This window comes from Lepus europaeus, chromosome 12 (genome assembly GCF_033115175.1).
Source record: "Lepus europaeus isolate LE1 chromosome 12, mLepTim1.pri, whole genome shotgun sequence".
Lineage (NCBI taxonomy): Eukaryota > Metazoa > Chordata > Mammalia > Lagomorpha > Leporidae > Lepus > Lepus europaeus.
In genome coordinates this window covers 28996403-29012928 of record NC_084838.1, presented here as the reverse complement: position 1 = coordinate 29012928, position 16526 = coordinate 28996403, and the positions used below count along the sequence as shown (strand labels likewise).

Here is a 16526-nt window from a genome sequence, read left to right as displayed (position 1 = left end):
CACAGGGCAGGCCCCAAGGCTTGTTCTCTAAACTGCCTCAAGGAGTGTGTATCTCTGCATCAGGAGCCTCCTCCAGAGAGGGGCCTAACACAGTTAACTAAAGGCCAAAACACAGGACTGGAACACGTTTATTGCATTCATGACTGAAGAAGGGTCGTGGCTGTCATAGGAGTGGGACAGGGTTTTGAGTCATCCTATGATTTCTCCCAGGCTGACCCATCAGATTTATTGAGCCTAAAGCTAATTTCATTGCCTCCATTAAACTTTCCTGGCCTCCAGATGCCATTAGGCTCTCCAACCTTAAGGGTGGCCTTGCTAGAGGCCCTTAATCTGCACACCCTTGCACTTCCAGTCATCCCGCAGAGCCACAGTTCCTGTGAAACAGCCCTGAGTTAGAGACCCACAGAGGGCCATGGGCTGGTACAGCGCTATGGTCCTCTGTCAACAGTTTAAAGTTAACACTTTAATACTCAAATTTGAAAAGGGCCGGCACCACAGCTCAATAGGCTAATCCTCTGCCTGCGGCGCCAGTACCCAGGGTTCTAGTCCCAGCTGAGGCGCCGGATTCTGTCCTAGTTGCTCCTCTTCCAGTCTAGCTCTCTGCTGTGGCCCGGGAGTGCAGTGGAGGATGGCCCAAGTGCTTGGGCCCTGCACCTACATGGGAGACCAGGAGAAGCACCTGGCTCCGGCCATCGGATCAGCGCTGTGCGCCGGCCGCAGAGCACCAGTCGCAGCACAGCGGCCATTGCGGGGTGAGCCAACAGAAAAAGGGAGACCTTTCTCTCTCTCTCTCTCTCTCACTGTCCACTCCGCCTGTCCAAAAAAAAAAAAATTGAAACGAGAAAAGAGGTAAGACTTTCACTCTGAGGTAAAAGTCAAGGATGAAATGAAGTCATTCGATCATTCTAAAGACGACCAACTTCACAGACATTTGGCATAGCAGTTAAAAAGCCATTGGGAGCCTCACACCCACATGTCTGGATCAAATCTCAGCTCCACTTCTACACAGTGGGCAGCAAGTGTTGGCTTAAGTAGTTGGGTCTCTGGTACCCCCAAGGGAGACCAAGACTGAGTTCCAGGCTCCTGGTTTCAGTCTGGCCCAGTCCTAGTTATTGTGGGCATTTGGGGATCAAATCAATAGATGGAAGATCTCTGTTTCTCTCTACCTTTCATATAGATGAAAATAAAATATTTTTAAAATACAAGAATACTATAAGAGGTTCTGTTACTGCCCTGCCCATTTAAAAGACAAAGTTTCACTCAGTGAATTTTATTAATTCCAGCAATCTGTTTCTCGAGGAGTAGGGGCAGTTTAGAAATACCGAAGGCATAGAGGTCGGCATTGTGGTGCAGTGGGTTAAACCACTGCCTGTGACATTGACATCCCATATGGGTGTCAACACTTGTCCCATTTGTTCCACTTCTAATCCATAGCCCTCCTAATGTGCCTAGGGAAGCAGCCTTGATAGCACAAATACTTGTGTCCTTGCCACCCACATGGGAAACCAGGGTGGAGTTCCAGGTTCCAGGCTTTAGCCTAGCCCAGCCCCAGCCATTGTGGCCATTTAGGGAGTAAACCAGAGGATGGAAGATATCTCTCTCTCTAATTCTGTCCTTCAAATATTTAAATAAATCTTTAGGAAAACATGTCAAATGCATCACACTGCTTGATTATTGTTAACCATAAAATTAAAGATAATGGCAGATCCTTCTTTCACCATGGAATACATAGCTAGTTTCTTAGACAAAACTATTAGCTCATAATTTTCAAAATGAAGGCTATGAAATGAATACATAAAAATGAAAAGAATTCCACAAATACTGTACCAATCTGTAACTAGCCTTTGAGAAGTATAATTCCTTATGTTGTCAACAACTCTGTTTGAAAGGAGATCCTAAATGTTTAAAGCGATTTCTGTTACGTCACTGAGACAAACAAAGGTCCTATTCCTCACCCTCAACGTCTCAGATGTTAACAATTAAACAGTCTCGGGACGTCCGAAACTCTTCAGAGCCAGGATTTCCAACAGCAGATCTGTGCTGTACCCAAGTCTTTGTTTCATGCTGGTAGAATTATGGAGAAATTCTAACAAAACAGTAGAGACAGTCCCTTTTCCCCTGCTGATTTCCACTAAACAAACACGGAGCAACCTTCAAAGGAAGGCTTTAGCAAACAACACAGCTATTTGCTTTTTCTCTGGTCCAGGGTATGTAGCACATAGGAAGAACCTTCCCCCACCCAGGGTGGGGGGACCAGCAACATTATATGTCAAAGGAAAAAACATCAAACGCTTTTTAACTGCAATCATAAAGCCCCAAATAAGAGGGATGTGAAGGGAAGCAACTACTGAATTCATAAACACCCTGAGCTACAGAACACAAGCAAGCCAGCCTCCATCAGCGACCCTTTCTTTACAGAGAATCTTTTTTTTGTTTTAAAAATGTATTTTATTTATCTGAAATACAGAGTTACAGCGAGAGGTAGAGACAGAGAGAGGGGCCTTCCATGAGATGGTTCACTCCCCAGATGACCGCAAGGGCCAGAGCTAAGCTGATTCGAAGTCAGGAGCCAGGAGCTTCTTCCAGGTCTCCCACGTGGGTGCAGGGACCCAAGCACTTGGGCCATTTTCTACTGCTTTCCCAGGCCATAGAGAGAGCTGGATCAGAAGCGGAGCAGCCGGGACTCAAACCGGCGCCCATATGAAATGCCTGTGCTGCAGGCTGAGGTTTTAACCCTCAGCACCACAACTCTGGCCCCAAGGGAGAATCTTGATTAGATAACCACTCCTCCTTGTGGGAAGGTTTCCCAAGGGAATTTTGGGAGCGCTCTTTTAGTGACTACACCAAAAATCATTTAGCTTGCCTTACATCTGGAAAGGGTCAATGTCTTCTCCCAGCTGAAGGATTTATCTGTATAAAAGTGTTCAAAGTATGAGGAGTCAGACCAGTAAATAGGAAATTCAGGGTGAAAAATGTTCCCCCCAAAAGTTATCTTTAGGGGTCGGCGTCATGGCGCACTAGGTTAACCCTCTGCCTGTGGCGCCGGCATCCCATATGGGTGCTGGGTTCTAGTCCCGGTTGCTCCTCTTCCAGTCCAACGCTCTGCTGTGGCCTGGGATAGAGGTGGAGGATGGCCTGGGTCCTTGGGCCCCTGCACCCACATGGGAGACAGGGTTGGGGGGGACCTCCTGGCTCCTGATTGGTGCAGCTCCAGCTCTCCGTCTTTCCCTCTCACTGTCTGTAAACTCTACCTGTCAAATAAAAAAATAAAAACAAAAGTTATCTTTAGCAAATTTAGAAGTACCTGCCAGCCCACTACTTGAAAGCTTCCAATCCTACAGAGCTCCCAGTTTATTCTAAAGTAAATTAGATATCCCACCCTTCTGATGACTTTTGTTTTATCCTGAGCAAGCTACACAGGATTGCAAATCAGTTCTTTTTATGGGTTTTGTCCCAGCCTTGTAACTGAATGACAATCAGACGGACAAGTGTTCCCACAATTTACACTTAAAAACCCCAGTGTCATGGCCCCTTCTTTTTGCCTCTCTTGGAAGCCCTTCTCTATGCTGCTCCGGCCGGAGGTCTTTGACTCTAATAAATCTTGCTTCTATCTCTCCGCTCGTCCACTTGGAAATTTTTCTTTCATGTGAGACAAAGCACTGAGATAATATTTTCTCCACTGTTGTTTCACCTGTAACAAAAGGATGTGGGGTTCAGCAAACCTACATCTTACACTGTCTTTTCTTCCCTTTGGACCTGTTCCATCATGAAACCGTGTGCCAAATCCTTATCGCTTAGGTTTTCTTAATTAACCAGTCCAGCAGGAAGAAGGGAAGGTTCTGGAGTTGGATAAGGGTGGGTTTGAATTCTGACTCTGAGACCCATCAGCACTGGGAACCAGAACATCCTGGGCCCTGTAGCCTGTCCATAAAGCCGAGCTAATACATGTATAAAATATTTATCTAGTTCCTAGAACCAAGTTAAGTACAGTGCTATTATAAGGATGAGTGCTGGCTGGCGCCGCAGCTCAATAGGCTAATCCTCTGCCTGCGGTGCCGGCACACCTGGTTCTAGTCCCGGTCGGGGCGCCAGATTCTGTCCCGGTTCCCCTCTTCCAGGCCCCTCTGCTGTGGCCCAGGAGAGCAGTGGAAGATGGCCCAAGTTCTTGGGCCCTGCACCCGCATGGGAGACCAGGAGAAGCACCTGGCTCCTGGCTTCGGATCAGCGAGATGTGCCGGCCGCAGCGGCCATTGGAGGGTGAACCAACGGTAAAGGAAGACCTTTCTCTCTGTCTCTCTCTCTCTCACTGTCCACTCTGCCTGTCAAAAAAATAAATAAATAAAATTAAAAAATTTAAAAAGAGGATGAGTGCTGCTGACTTCACAGAAGGCGGGGCATAGAGTGGGCAGTTTAACTGAAGGATCTCTCCTCTCTCTTTTATTTTTTTTTTGTCTACAGAAGATACTGTTTCCCTCAGGGGCCTTTCCAGAGCACACTGGAGCTCTCTCTAGTGCACTGCTCACTGGGAGAAATAGCCGCATCTCTCTAGTGTCCTGGCATCACTTCTGATTGTTGTTTTATCGTAAATCCCCCTGCTAGGAACTCCCATCACTCACCTGCACTATTGTGCAATTTTCCCCCAAGTCTGCAGCAACTAGTTCAGTTCCCCCTCTCCACCCCTTTCCCCCAAGCTCTATCAAAGACCTATTTGGAAAGCTAGCCCACACTCCCTCCATCATTTCAGCTTTCTCTACCATCTTCTCCAGTGTACCCAGTTATCAGGTGGTTTCTGCTACACTCAACATCTCATTCTTCACCACATAGGGCCAAGGTGACCTGGTGCTCCATAAACCTTTGTAGACTAAAGGCCCCTGCAGTAAAACCTCAGGGCCAAGACAAGATAGTTAAAGTGGATTCCTTACAGTAACAAATCAGAAATTTTACTGAAAATGAAGGTGCGAGTTAGCCCAAAACTATGACAAAATTTCCAGCTGTGTTCAAAGCAACGGAAATTCAAGCTGAAGTACATTTCATTTGATTTCCCTCAAAGCCTCTGTGCATTGTTGGAAAAGACAACTTTCATCAATTTCATGTGAGCAAAAGAGAATCTGGAATCTGCCAGGCGGAGGCTCCAGAAGCCCTGAAAACACACCACCTGCCAAGGACACCTTCCGTAGGGGCTCAACCTGCAACACAGGGCTATCAGCATTGGTCAGGAGCCTTGAACTCTGAACTCACAGGCTCAAGAACTCACTCAATAAAGCCCATCAACACCTGGATACAATTTTCCGCCTTAACACTTTATTCCCTTTAGCTTTGCCAAACCGAGTTAGCCAGGCTCTTGTCCAATTCTAGATCATGGAATAGAGGAGCAACACCACCAGCTTTCTCCAGAGTTTCCCTTGAGACAGCGTGCTACCAGGTGTCACAACCCATGGAAAGCCAGCTAAACAGGTAAGTGAGAATTTAACCAGGGTTCCAGGGCAGGCTCAGAGGCACAGGGTCTAAGTCCTGTCCTCCACACCTTAACCAAACTCCTTCTCGAGAAACCACTTTGCCAGCTGCCTAGCTAAATTAAGAGGATGGGATCGTAAGTTTAAGTTCACATACATGTGATTCTGGGAAAAAAAAAAACAGAAGCATAAGGGTGTTAGCTTTTCTCTTTCTAATTACTACAAATATAAACTCTTATTATTTGGGGGGTCTGGGAGGACCCTACCAAAGGAAATAGAGCTGTTTTACTACCATATTATCAAGATTCAGAGTGTCCTGAGTTTAGAAGGTGCTCATGTCATGTTCACAAATCAAATATTCTGTGTGCCAAAAAAACAAAACAAAACAAAAAAAGTGCTCAAGGCAAAAAATGGACCTAAATTATTGGGTGGACCTTTTGCTAACTTCCTTTTTACAACTGTGATTTTTATGGGAGGATTTCAAAAGCTCACACAATGCAATCCCCCAAACAAGGATGTGCTAAGTTTACAACAGGTGAGAGCCCAGAGGAAGCTCCGCCTGCGGACAGAGTGCCACTCCGGTCTCTGCAGGCTCCTGGGGCACACGCCCTCCCTTTCACAGAAGCCAGGAAAACCAAGTGTCAGACAAGCCTCCATTTGCCCCATGGAGGAGAAAGCCACACTGTGATCCTGTGAAATGTGACTGGAGTTGTAAGCTGGAAAATGGTGCTAATTCCACTAAATTTGCAAAGCCTGCAATAAGATTGACAACTGAATAAACACTACTTGACCAAAAGCTTTCTTTATTTTGAACTCAAGGTCCTTATTATAATTAACCCAATCATTAAAGTAAAAGGAAAGAAAATCCACCCTACCTTGAATCACAATTAATTCTAACTGGCCAAAATTAGCATTAGAATTTTGTACTTTGGCATAAAGATACAGTGCCTAGGAAACCCTTAACATTCAGGAGACTTCCTTCTGATTGGAACTTAAACCAAAGAGCAACTTTTACTTGGGAAAAAGGAAAAAAAATTCCAGTTGAAAAACCCTTTAGGATTCAAATTGGCCCAACAGACAGAATAAATAAGTGCCCAACAGCTTGAGACTAACTAAATGAGGTCAGTCCAATATTTAAGGATTCAGTGTCCATTTTCAGTAAGCACAATTTTCTTTTTTCTCTCCTAAAAGAGCATTGTAAAGATTACCCTAAATTCTGGTACAGTAGAAAGAAGCCTGCATTGAAGAGGCAAGAGACTAAGCTTTTAATTTCTAGTTAACGACAGCTGGAGAAGGAAAGTAGGCAAACAGTTCCACCACTTTGGGTCACAGAAGAGGAAACACATCTTTGTGATATTGCAGTAGATGATTTAAGAAAACTGCCCAGAACCTAGGTACCCAGTAGCCATGGAAAACACTCATACATCTCCCAAAGCATGGCAAACCATCACCGTAGATTCCAACATCAAAAATCTCTCTGCTTCCTCCCATGATGCTGGTAGAGTACAAACTGAGACACATCAGCAGCGGACGTTAAAGCGCTCTGGGAGCAAACAGACGCATCCCTTAAATGTTTTAGGAGAGGCGTCAGGGGGAGGAAGCATGAGAAACGCAACAAGTACGAACTGAGGAGTCAGCACACCTTGAGCCTGAATCCCTGCCTGTGCCACTAGCCAGATACAGGAAGCAGGAACACGTTCTTTCACTTCTGTTTCCGTCAGGTGCATCACCTGAAATATGGAGCTAATAACAGGCAGCCCCTGTGTTTCCCCCAGTGTGGGAGATCACACAAGATGAATGTAAGTGGTACCACGGGGACTTCAGGAAAGCGAATGCACGATATTAAATATTAAATCACAGAAGAAAATGTTATTTTCTTCAGCACTTCTTTAGCCTTTTTAAAAATTTTATTACATTAAGGAGAGTTCCGGTTTTGCTTTTTCTTCAACACCTGCTAATTTCCTAATTTCCCTGAGAGTCTCAGAGTTAGCCAGAGCCCTGAGGAAGGCAATAGTTCGTTTTATAGACTGCAACAAAAGTAGTTTGTTTTTACTCATTTTGAAATGATCATGTATTTATGAGAACTGATGCTGTTTTTAACTTCCAATTTAAAAAAAAAATTTATAGAATTATAAAAATGTGATTCGATGTAAATAACTTGAACCGGATGAAGTGTTGTCTGTTTCAGGGTTGTCTGTTTCAGGGTTACCACGAAGATTCAACGGGATGAAAAAAGCCCTAGCCAGTTGTTCCCCAAAGCACACTTGGTGGGTAACATTTCAGTAGCTAAACATTGTAGCAGAGAGTACAGTGCAAATAAAGGCAAACATGGAAGGTGACTGTGTGATTACAAAACAAAAAGGAGTCAAATAGCAGGAAAAAGTCTTTGAAATAGAGAAAAGATGAAAACCTGTAGAGGGAGATTAATCTGACAGCTACTGAGCCATACAATGCGCTAATCACTCTAATTTGACATTTGTTTAGCACATAATCCTTCACATAGCCAACGGTGTTTAAATGAATATGTGCTCAACAAATATTCAGTTTAATAGCATCATTTGTCTTTTAGCACATTAATTTTGAAATATATGTACATTACCTTGTTGTTGTGACTGTTAATGTTTGTAGGTACCTCTTTCTTCCCTCTCTATCCCAGTACCAAAATCGAGTTCACCACAGCTAAGGAAAAATCTTCCACCTCCATCCCAAGGCCCTGTGTCTGGAGTGAGGAAGGATCTACAGGTCCAAACTCATTAGTTTGGGCCTTCACTTTCTCTCTGCCTTTCCAAGGAAAGCTGCTACTAGCATCAGTGTTGCTTTATGTCAAACTCCAAACATCCAAATACCAGATCCAATTGATTTCAAGCTGCCATCCCCCAGGGACTTACTTCTTCAAGAAAACAAGCTTGGTTTGACTCTTGGCAAAAACAATTATTCCCAACCTGACATCTAACAGGAATTTCGCAAAGCACGAGTAAACAGGGAAATGACATTTAAACAATTTCTCAGTAGTTCCTTCCCCATCCCACCCCTCAGACACCTCTTGCAAATTTTTCCTCTCTTCTTCCTTCCGGTCCAAATCTGTTATGACCTCTGAAACCACAAATTCAGGACATGGTTTTAGAAAACTTTTTGTCTTACTCACCTAACCCCACTGAGGGTCTTCCAAGGTACTTAGTGATATTCTTATAAGGCACAGTCCAATTTTCATCCTAGGTTGGGCACTGGCACTCAAATTAGAGCATTAATGAGTTTTAGGAATGAGTTTTTGTTTTAATCACATATTGGCTTAACAAGACTCCACCATAAGAAGCAAACTAGGAGCCAGTGCTGAGGCATAGCGGGTTTAATCACCACCTGCAGCGCCAGCACCTGTTTTGGGCACTGACTCAAATCCCAGCTGCTCCACTTCTGATCCAGCTCCTTGCTAGTGCACCTGGGAAACCAACGGAAGATGGCCCAAGACCCTGGGCCACTGTACCCATGTGGGAGACCTGGATGAAGCTTCTGGCTCCTGGCTTTGGCCTGGCCCAACCCAGCCATTGCTTGCAGCCATTTGGGGAATGAACCAGTGGGTAGAAAACCTTCTCCCACTCTAACTCTGCCTCTCAAATAAATAAATCTTAAAAAAAAAAAAAAAAGGAAATTAGTGATTTAGTGTAAGTGTGGAACTTAGTTCAGTACTGTCACTGCCATCAACTTTTTCATGTCTGGAATATCAAGGTAAGTAACATGGAAATAAAAACAACTAGAGATGAAGTAAACTGAAACTCAAGCTTTTAAAGTCACTGATAACACCAGCATTATATCAGATGCTTTACAATACACACACACACACACATACCTATTTTATGGATGAGGAAACGGAGATGGAGAGAGATTGGCAACTTGCATATCTATTAGGGACAGGACCAGAATTCTAATCTACACCAATTTGACTCTCATATCCATGTACCTTTTCACTAGTATCTGCACATATATTTCAAAATGGCCTGATACTAATAATAAAATCTATTTACTTATTTAGGAAGAACTACATAAATACTCTAAAGGTAGCTTCAGGGGATCTTTATTAACGGACCAACTATTAGAAAGTTCCTTCCAGGAAATGTCACATACTAAATAGCAGTTATCTCAAAACATCAGCTTCAACAATGCCAGATAAAATGCTTTGACTTCCAAATGCTTCCTGGAATTTGGATTTGGCTTAGAAAACACTGCAGAATTTTAAACAAACATCCACACTCACTAAAACTCTGTATCTATGCCTTTCGAATAAAAATAAACAATTTTTTAAAAAAAAAATGTATAAAGAGTAGATCCAAAGCACATGAGGTTATTTTGCTTTTTAAAAATAATTTCTAAATCACTTAGTTATCTCATGCTCATCAACAATAAGTTAAGGTACCACTCACATTAGTTCAATGTGGAATGTCACAGACATTTTCTCAAGTCACAACTGCTTCAAAAAGGGAAACGAAACTAGCAAAAACAGAATTGTTTACTCTATAAAAGAAATGTGGTTTAAATGACTGAAGTACGCACTCCAGTTCCTCAACCTATTGCAGACCTAACCTTATTTCTCATGTCTTTTGATTCCAATGCTCTCCTGTGATTATTCCATTATCTTTAGTAATCTTTGAAAATACAAGAAGCAAACAGGAGGCTCCCATTTTCTTTGTTCAAGTCGGCAGGGACTTAACCCCGTCCACAGTAAGGGGGAGGGTGTAAGGACCTCCATCTAGAGAAGCAGTCACTCAAAAGGAAGGCAAATAAATGTTTGCTGTACTAATTTTTACAAAGCACAATTAAATACATGACATGAATTGTGGTAATCCAAGTCTCATGGGCGTGAAAAAAAAAAGGAAAAATTAATTTTAATTCAGGGTTGGGAAGTATGGATTTGGGAGAGTTTCACAAGCAGAATAACATTTAAGTGATATCTTCAAGGAGGTTTGCAAAAGATATCGGATTTTGTACTTAAAAAGTTCTTTTTCAGGCTTTGTTTCGGGCACCAGGTCTAGCACTCCTCCTTTGCTACAGTTAATGCCATAATACAGCTACGTCCTCAACAGAAAGCAGAGGAACTGAAGCCTGGGTATAGAGAGCTTTACATACAGGATTTTCACCCTCTGGCTTCATGTACCTGGAACCCTGCCTCTCTAATAACATCTATCTTCATTACCTGGTCAGGAAACTATTTTCAGGTAGAAACATCCAAATCAAAAAGAAGAACTACTTTTTGCCTCTTGCTAAAATTTCATTGGCATGGAAGCTGATTGCCTGGGATGCAACCTCAACTCCACTACTACAAACTGTAGAACCAGGCTATCTAACCTTTCTATCCCTCAGCTTCCTCATCTATGAAGATAACTGCAATATCTATCACATGAAGTTCTGGTGAGAACTAACCGAGTTATTCCATGTAAAATGCTTAAAACCATGTCAGTATACAGTAGGTCAAGAGTAAGCATAGGAGCCTGCGCTGTGGCACAGCAGGTGGAGCCGCCACCTGCAGTGCCAGCATGTAAGTCCTGGCTGCTCCACTTAGGATCCAGCTCTCCGATATGGCCTGGGAAAGCAGTAGAAGATGGCCCAAGTCCTCGGGCGACTGCACCAGCATGGAAAAACCATTAGAAGCTTCTGGCTCCTGGCTTCGGATTGGCCCAGCTCTGGCCATTGGGGCCATCTGGGGAGTGAACCAGTGGATGGAAGACACCTCTCTCTCTAACTCTGCTTTTAAAATAAATAAATATTTAAAAAATTTTTCTATGCCACCTGTCAAATAAAAGGACTTCATTTAAAAAAAAGAGTAAGCATAACTTTTTACTGAGGGAGGTTTTCTGAGAGTTTATTTCTAATTTGTTATACTAATTAATAAGAAAAGCTGTTCCCATGCTAGTTCACTTTAATAAGGTAGACTGAAACTTTTTTCTAAGAAATGGCTAAATCTGATATTGAGGCAATAACAGCAGTAACTGAGGAAGAGCTTATTCCAAGAGGTCCACAACATAATTAGGCCTAGGACAAACAGGAATCACATAGTATCAGAACCACAAAATAACCAAAATTAGGGCTAACAGCTCAACTCACAGTTCTTCTCCCTTTTGCTTTTGTTCCTAATGCTTTCAGAGCCAAATACCCTGACATTCTATTTTCGAGGTCTGACACAAGAAGACATTTTGAGATCAGAGTCTACTTAAAAATATTTGATTGAAGCAATATAGTTTTCATTTTAAACCAAATAAAAAATTAGAGTTGAGTAAATTTTACTGTCTGTTCTTTCCATGGTTTGGCGATCCCTAGGCAGCCAACGTTTCAACCGGCTGAAGAGAATTTGGCTGGCTCACTCATGGCAACAGGAAAATACAGTTCAGACTGTGGATTCTGATAAGGACCACAGCAGATGCATGCAGAGAATACACTAAGCATCCTTAGAAGTGCCCCACAGCACTCACACAGCAGCTGAAATCCTGCCACCCCGTTGTTTAATGTGGAAGTTAAGGAATTCTAGAACGTACTGGCTAAGTCCAAATGTTAGCTCTGCCACTTGCAAAATGTGTGGCCATGGACAAGCTACTTGGCCTCTCTGTTTTTTAATCTGTAAAATAGGGATAATAATGAGTTTGTTGTGAAGATTAAGCTAGTATTTAGAACAATACTTGGCACATAGTACTATGTAAGTGTCTATCAAATAAACATTGCAGGAGTGAGTGAGAAGTGCAGTAGTTAAGATGCCACTTGGGAATGCCTGCATCCCATATCGTGTGACTGGGTTCAAGTCCTGGCTCCACTTCCAGTTGCAGTATTCCTGCTTATGTGCACCCTGGAAGGCAGCAGATGATGACTTGAGTACTTGGGTCTCTGTCACCATGTGGGGAATCTGGATGGGGTTCTGGGCTCCAGACTTCAGCCAGGCCCAGGCCCAGCTGTTATTGCAAGCATTTGAGGAGTGAACCAGCAAAAGAAAGATTTGTGTGTGTCTGCCTTTCAAATAAAATGAAAATAAACTTCAAAAATTATTTGAAAAATAAAAATTGTAGTATCTTTGACATTCCTGGTAATTCTCCCATACAGATATGAAAACGGTCTCCATTTTTAGAGAAAGCCCACTCCCAGCACATAAAGTATTCAGAATCTTCTGAAACTTGATGCTTGAATAATTGACCACAAGAAACATCATAATTGTATTAGTTCTTTAGTATCTAGATTCAAGAATATTTTAGAAATGCAAAAACCACATACATTTTGATATTTTCTTTGATATCCAAAGGCTTTTAATTTAAAAGAGTGTAAAGCAATATCCATTTAAATATTTTAGGAGATAAAACTGAAAAAACAAAGATCTTAATTTTTTGTTTCTAATTTCTTTTTTTTAAAGCTTTTATTTAATGAATGCAAATTTCATAGGTACAACTTTAGGAATACAGTGGTTCTTGCCCCCCATACCCACCCTCCCACCGCCATTCCATCCCATTCTCCATTAAGATTCATTTTTAATTAAATTTATAAACAGAAGACCAACTGTATACTAAATAAAGATTGCAAGTTTGCGCACACACACACACACAACATGTAAGGTACTGTTTGAGAAAAAGTTTCATAGTTAATTCGCAAAGATCTTAACTTGCAATCACTGCAGTATAGCATAAACATCCTAGCTTATGGGAAAGGAGACACACCACCACCCCCCCCAAAAAAAAAAAACAGTAAAATATTCCAACCCCTCTCTCTGTATGAGGTAAGTGCTACAAAAGGTAGTAAAAAGCTGAGTTGCTGAGTTTCATTCATTTTTAATGTTTGCCTTGGGACTTCCTTGAGCAGAGGTTGAAAACCATCAAGCCCTAATCACCCTTCTCCAACCTTAGACTAATGGACCTTTCACATGAACTGTAAACGCACTCTCAGCCGCAGCTATCCAGCATCCACTACACACCTTCATCTAGAAGTCAATCTAAATGCTCATCAGCATGCAGATGTCCAGTGCTCATCTGCAGGGAAGACACCCACACCACAGGTGTCACAGTCACAGATCTGTCACTCTGCAACACCAGGCTGCACCTGCAAAGGAACTCATGACTCACTGCACTACAGTAGCAATTCTTGTCCATTTAGACTGTGGTCATCACGAAGGCTGGATTCTCCATCCCCTCGTCCCTATGATCCTACTGTTTAACTCTCCAATAGATACCGTTTTGTTCTGTACAGCGAATGTTTTCCCAAAAATCCCTATCACAAATTATTTTAATGGTTTATGAGAGCACTTAGGGAACAGGCTCACACCAAACTGTGTACTCGAAAAATTATCCTGTCTGAAGAGAGTCTCCTTGGGAATATTCTCCATGCTCCCATGCTTTCTGTGCTTTGCAAGTTTCTGGTAAGAATGAGAATAACAGGAAGCCCCCATCACTTTTGTGTTAGCTATAAGAGAATAGATTGAAATATAAGAGATGAGAAAGTATTATTTTAGTTTTTTTTTTAAGAAGATGTGATAGGTTCACTTTTCTTTCCTTTATTCTTTATTTATTTGAAAGGCAGAGTTAGAGAGAGAGAGAGAGAGAGAGGTCTTCCATCCGCTGGTTCACTCCCCAATTGGCCTCAACAGCCAGAGCTGCGCTGATCCGAAGCCAGGAGCCAGGGGCTTCCTCTGGCTCTCCCACGCGGGTGCGGGGGCCCAAGGACTTGCACCATATTCTACTGTTTCCCAGGCCATAGCAGAGAGCTGGATCTGAAGTGGAGCAGCCAGGAATTGAACTGGCACTTATATGGGATGCCGGCACGGCAGGCAGTGGCTTTACCCACTATGATTCAGTGCTGGCCCCTTTAGTTTGTAACTTTTGTCTAAAAAGAAAATCGAAAGTCGGATCTGGGTTCCAAGCTATTGTTGTCAGTTGTTCTTTATGGGAGTGAGGCTTGGAACATACAGAAAAAGTGACTTGCCGATTTTCATCACCAGAAAAATTGTTTAAAATATCAAATCTGTCCTCGATTTTATGAATGTTTACACCATTCACTTCCTTTCTGAGGTGTCACTGAGAAGTCTTGGGTTTTAAAAGCTGATGGGATCAATGCCTGCACAAAAGGAAAGACAATTACTTCTAGTGCCAAACACTTTATTATTCTGTCTTCATTTTTCATCTTCTCTCCTGCTTCTGGTAATTCCTGAAAAAGAGATGCACCTACACAAAACCCGGCCACGGGCTGATGCCCTTAGAACTCAGCCCTTAGAACCTTCTCTGATTTGGCAATGCTCTGGAGAACACTAATAAAACAAAAACAGACGACGGGCTTTCTTTTGCTGCAACCCCCAGGGTTCCTCCAGGTCTGCAAACACCGGTCTTCACTGGATTCACAATCAAGGAGCCCACGGGCGCCAACGCACCGAGAAGTCTTGTCCTACTCCACCACAGACCGATTCCTAGGCCACCCAGCCAGGAGGCGCTGCGGGTCAGTCTCTGGGGGCCTCCCGCAGCCGGCGCCCAGCTCCCCCACCCGCACAGCACAGCCTAGCTCAGCCGCCAAGCTGCAAGTTCTGCGCCGCCCGCCGGGGTTACTCGCGGTCATTCCGCTGCACCACCTCTGCCCAGCTTCCCCATCCGTGCCCTGCCTGAAGCTGCCCCCCACGACACGAGCAACAAAGGCCAGGGAGATGGGGCAGAGCGGGGAGGAAGGAATGGGCACCCCAGCTCCAAGTTTCCGCGAGCTCTCCCGAAGTCTTGCGTTTTTTTAAAAGGTACAAAACTCATCCTCCCCGATGCGCCAAGGACACCAGCCCCACGGAACGCAGGAAGACGGCAGACAGGCCACCCCCAAGTCAAACAAAACCCCCAAGGCCTCAAGCGAGCAACAGAACAATGGACCCTGTTTGGGACACCTCCTACGCGCGTTCTTGGGGGACAAACAGGCGCCGCTCCAGTCCCGGGGCGCACGGAGCCAAACCCCAGGTCAGAGCCTAACTCAGCCCAAGCTCTGAAGAACCGAGTGGGGCTTAGGAGCTAGCACAGGTCCCGGCGGGCGCCGGCAGACTCGCAGCCAGAGGGGTTTGCAGTGGGCTCAGGCGCTTCGGAACAAAGAGAAGCGCTCGGTGCAGGACCCGCGCCTCTCCCGACCGGAGCCGCGGCGCCCCGGGTACCCGCAAGAACCCCCGCCCCGCGGCGCCGCAGGTACCGCTCCTGGGTCTCCAAGCCCGGGGATGCTCCCCGAGCTCCACGGCCGCCGCGCGAGCCCCAAGCGCAGCAAGCGCCGGGTCCTAGGGTGGCCAGAGCTTGTCTTCAGACACCTTTTCCCATTTACGCCGCCCCCACTCTATTCGCATCGCAAACGGTGGGAATGTCGGGGTCCGGACTAAAGTCCCCGAATCCCACCGCTTCCCCACACAATAGCACCCAAGTCACTGCAAAGTCTCTTACCTGCTTTCCACTTTTGTTGTTTGCACCTCTTTCCCCCAACCCCGCGACAAACCCTTCCGGAGAAGGGGAGGAAAAGAAGAGGGGGCAAAAAAAAAAAATTAGGGAGCAAAGCGCAGGAAGCAATCGGCCCTGGCTGCGGGGGTCCTGGGGCGCCCCCTGCCCTGCCCGCCCGCGCTGGGGGAGAGGGGTGTCGGCGCGGCTGGGCCGGTCCCGGCCGCACTCACTCTTCGTCGGAATTACTGTTTTTTGCCGCGACTAGTTCCTTTTATAGATTCGGCTGCGCCGGGCGCCGGGGTTACTAGCGGTCAAAGCCTGTTCTCTCCCTCCTCCCCGCCCCCTGCCCGGCCTCTGTTTATGTAGTGCAGTCACTCAGCAGCCAGCACGTGGAGCCGCGGCCCGCCCCTTAAACGGGCGACGTCTGGCCCGGGGCGGAGGGCGGAGGGCGCCGCCTGCACGGCCGGTTTCGTGGGGTCCGGGGGTGGGCTGCCCACGCCCCCTGCCTCTCCCGGGGCCAGCCAACCCAGGACTAGTGGGAAACTCGGGTCTGGGGCTGCACCCGAGACGACTCTGGGTGCTGGGCAGCCCACAGCGCCGGCGGGAACGGTTTCCTGAAAACTTGAGTTTTCCGCCGTTCCCTCCTCCCCCGCTTTGTTCGTTTCCTCGG

At 45.0% G+C, this 16526-nt stretch overlaps 1 protein-coding gene across 2 annotated transcripts in view; it reads right to left on the bottom strand.

Annotated features, from left to right (window-relative positions):
• ABCA1 (ATP binding cassette subfamily A member 1) overlaps window positions 1-16071 on the bottom strand; it is a 137068-nt gene extending 120997 nt beyond the window's left edge. For both annotated transcript variants that reach the window (XM_062207837.1, XM_062207836.1), the window contains exon 1: window positions 15863-16071. The gene's annotated coding sequence lies outside the window, so the exon portion shown is untranslated. The remainder of the gene's footprint in view (window positions 1-15862) is intronic.
• Between the last annotated feature and the right edge of the window lie 455 nt (window positions 16072-16526).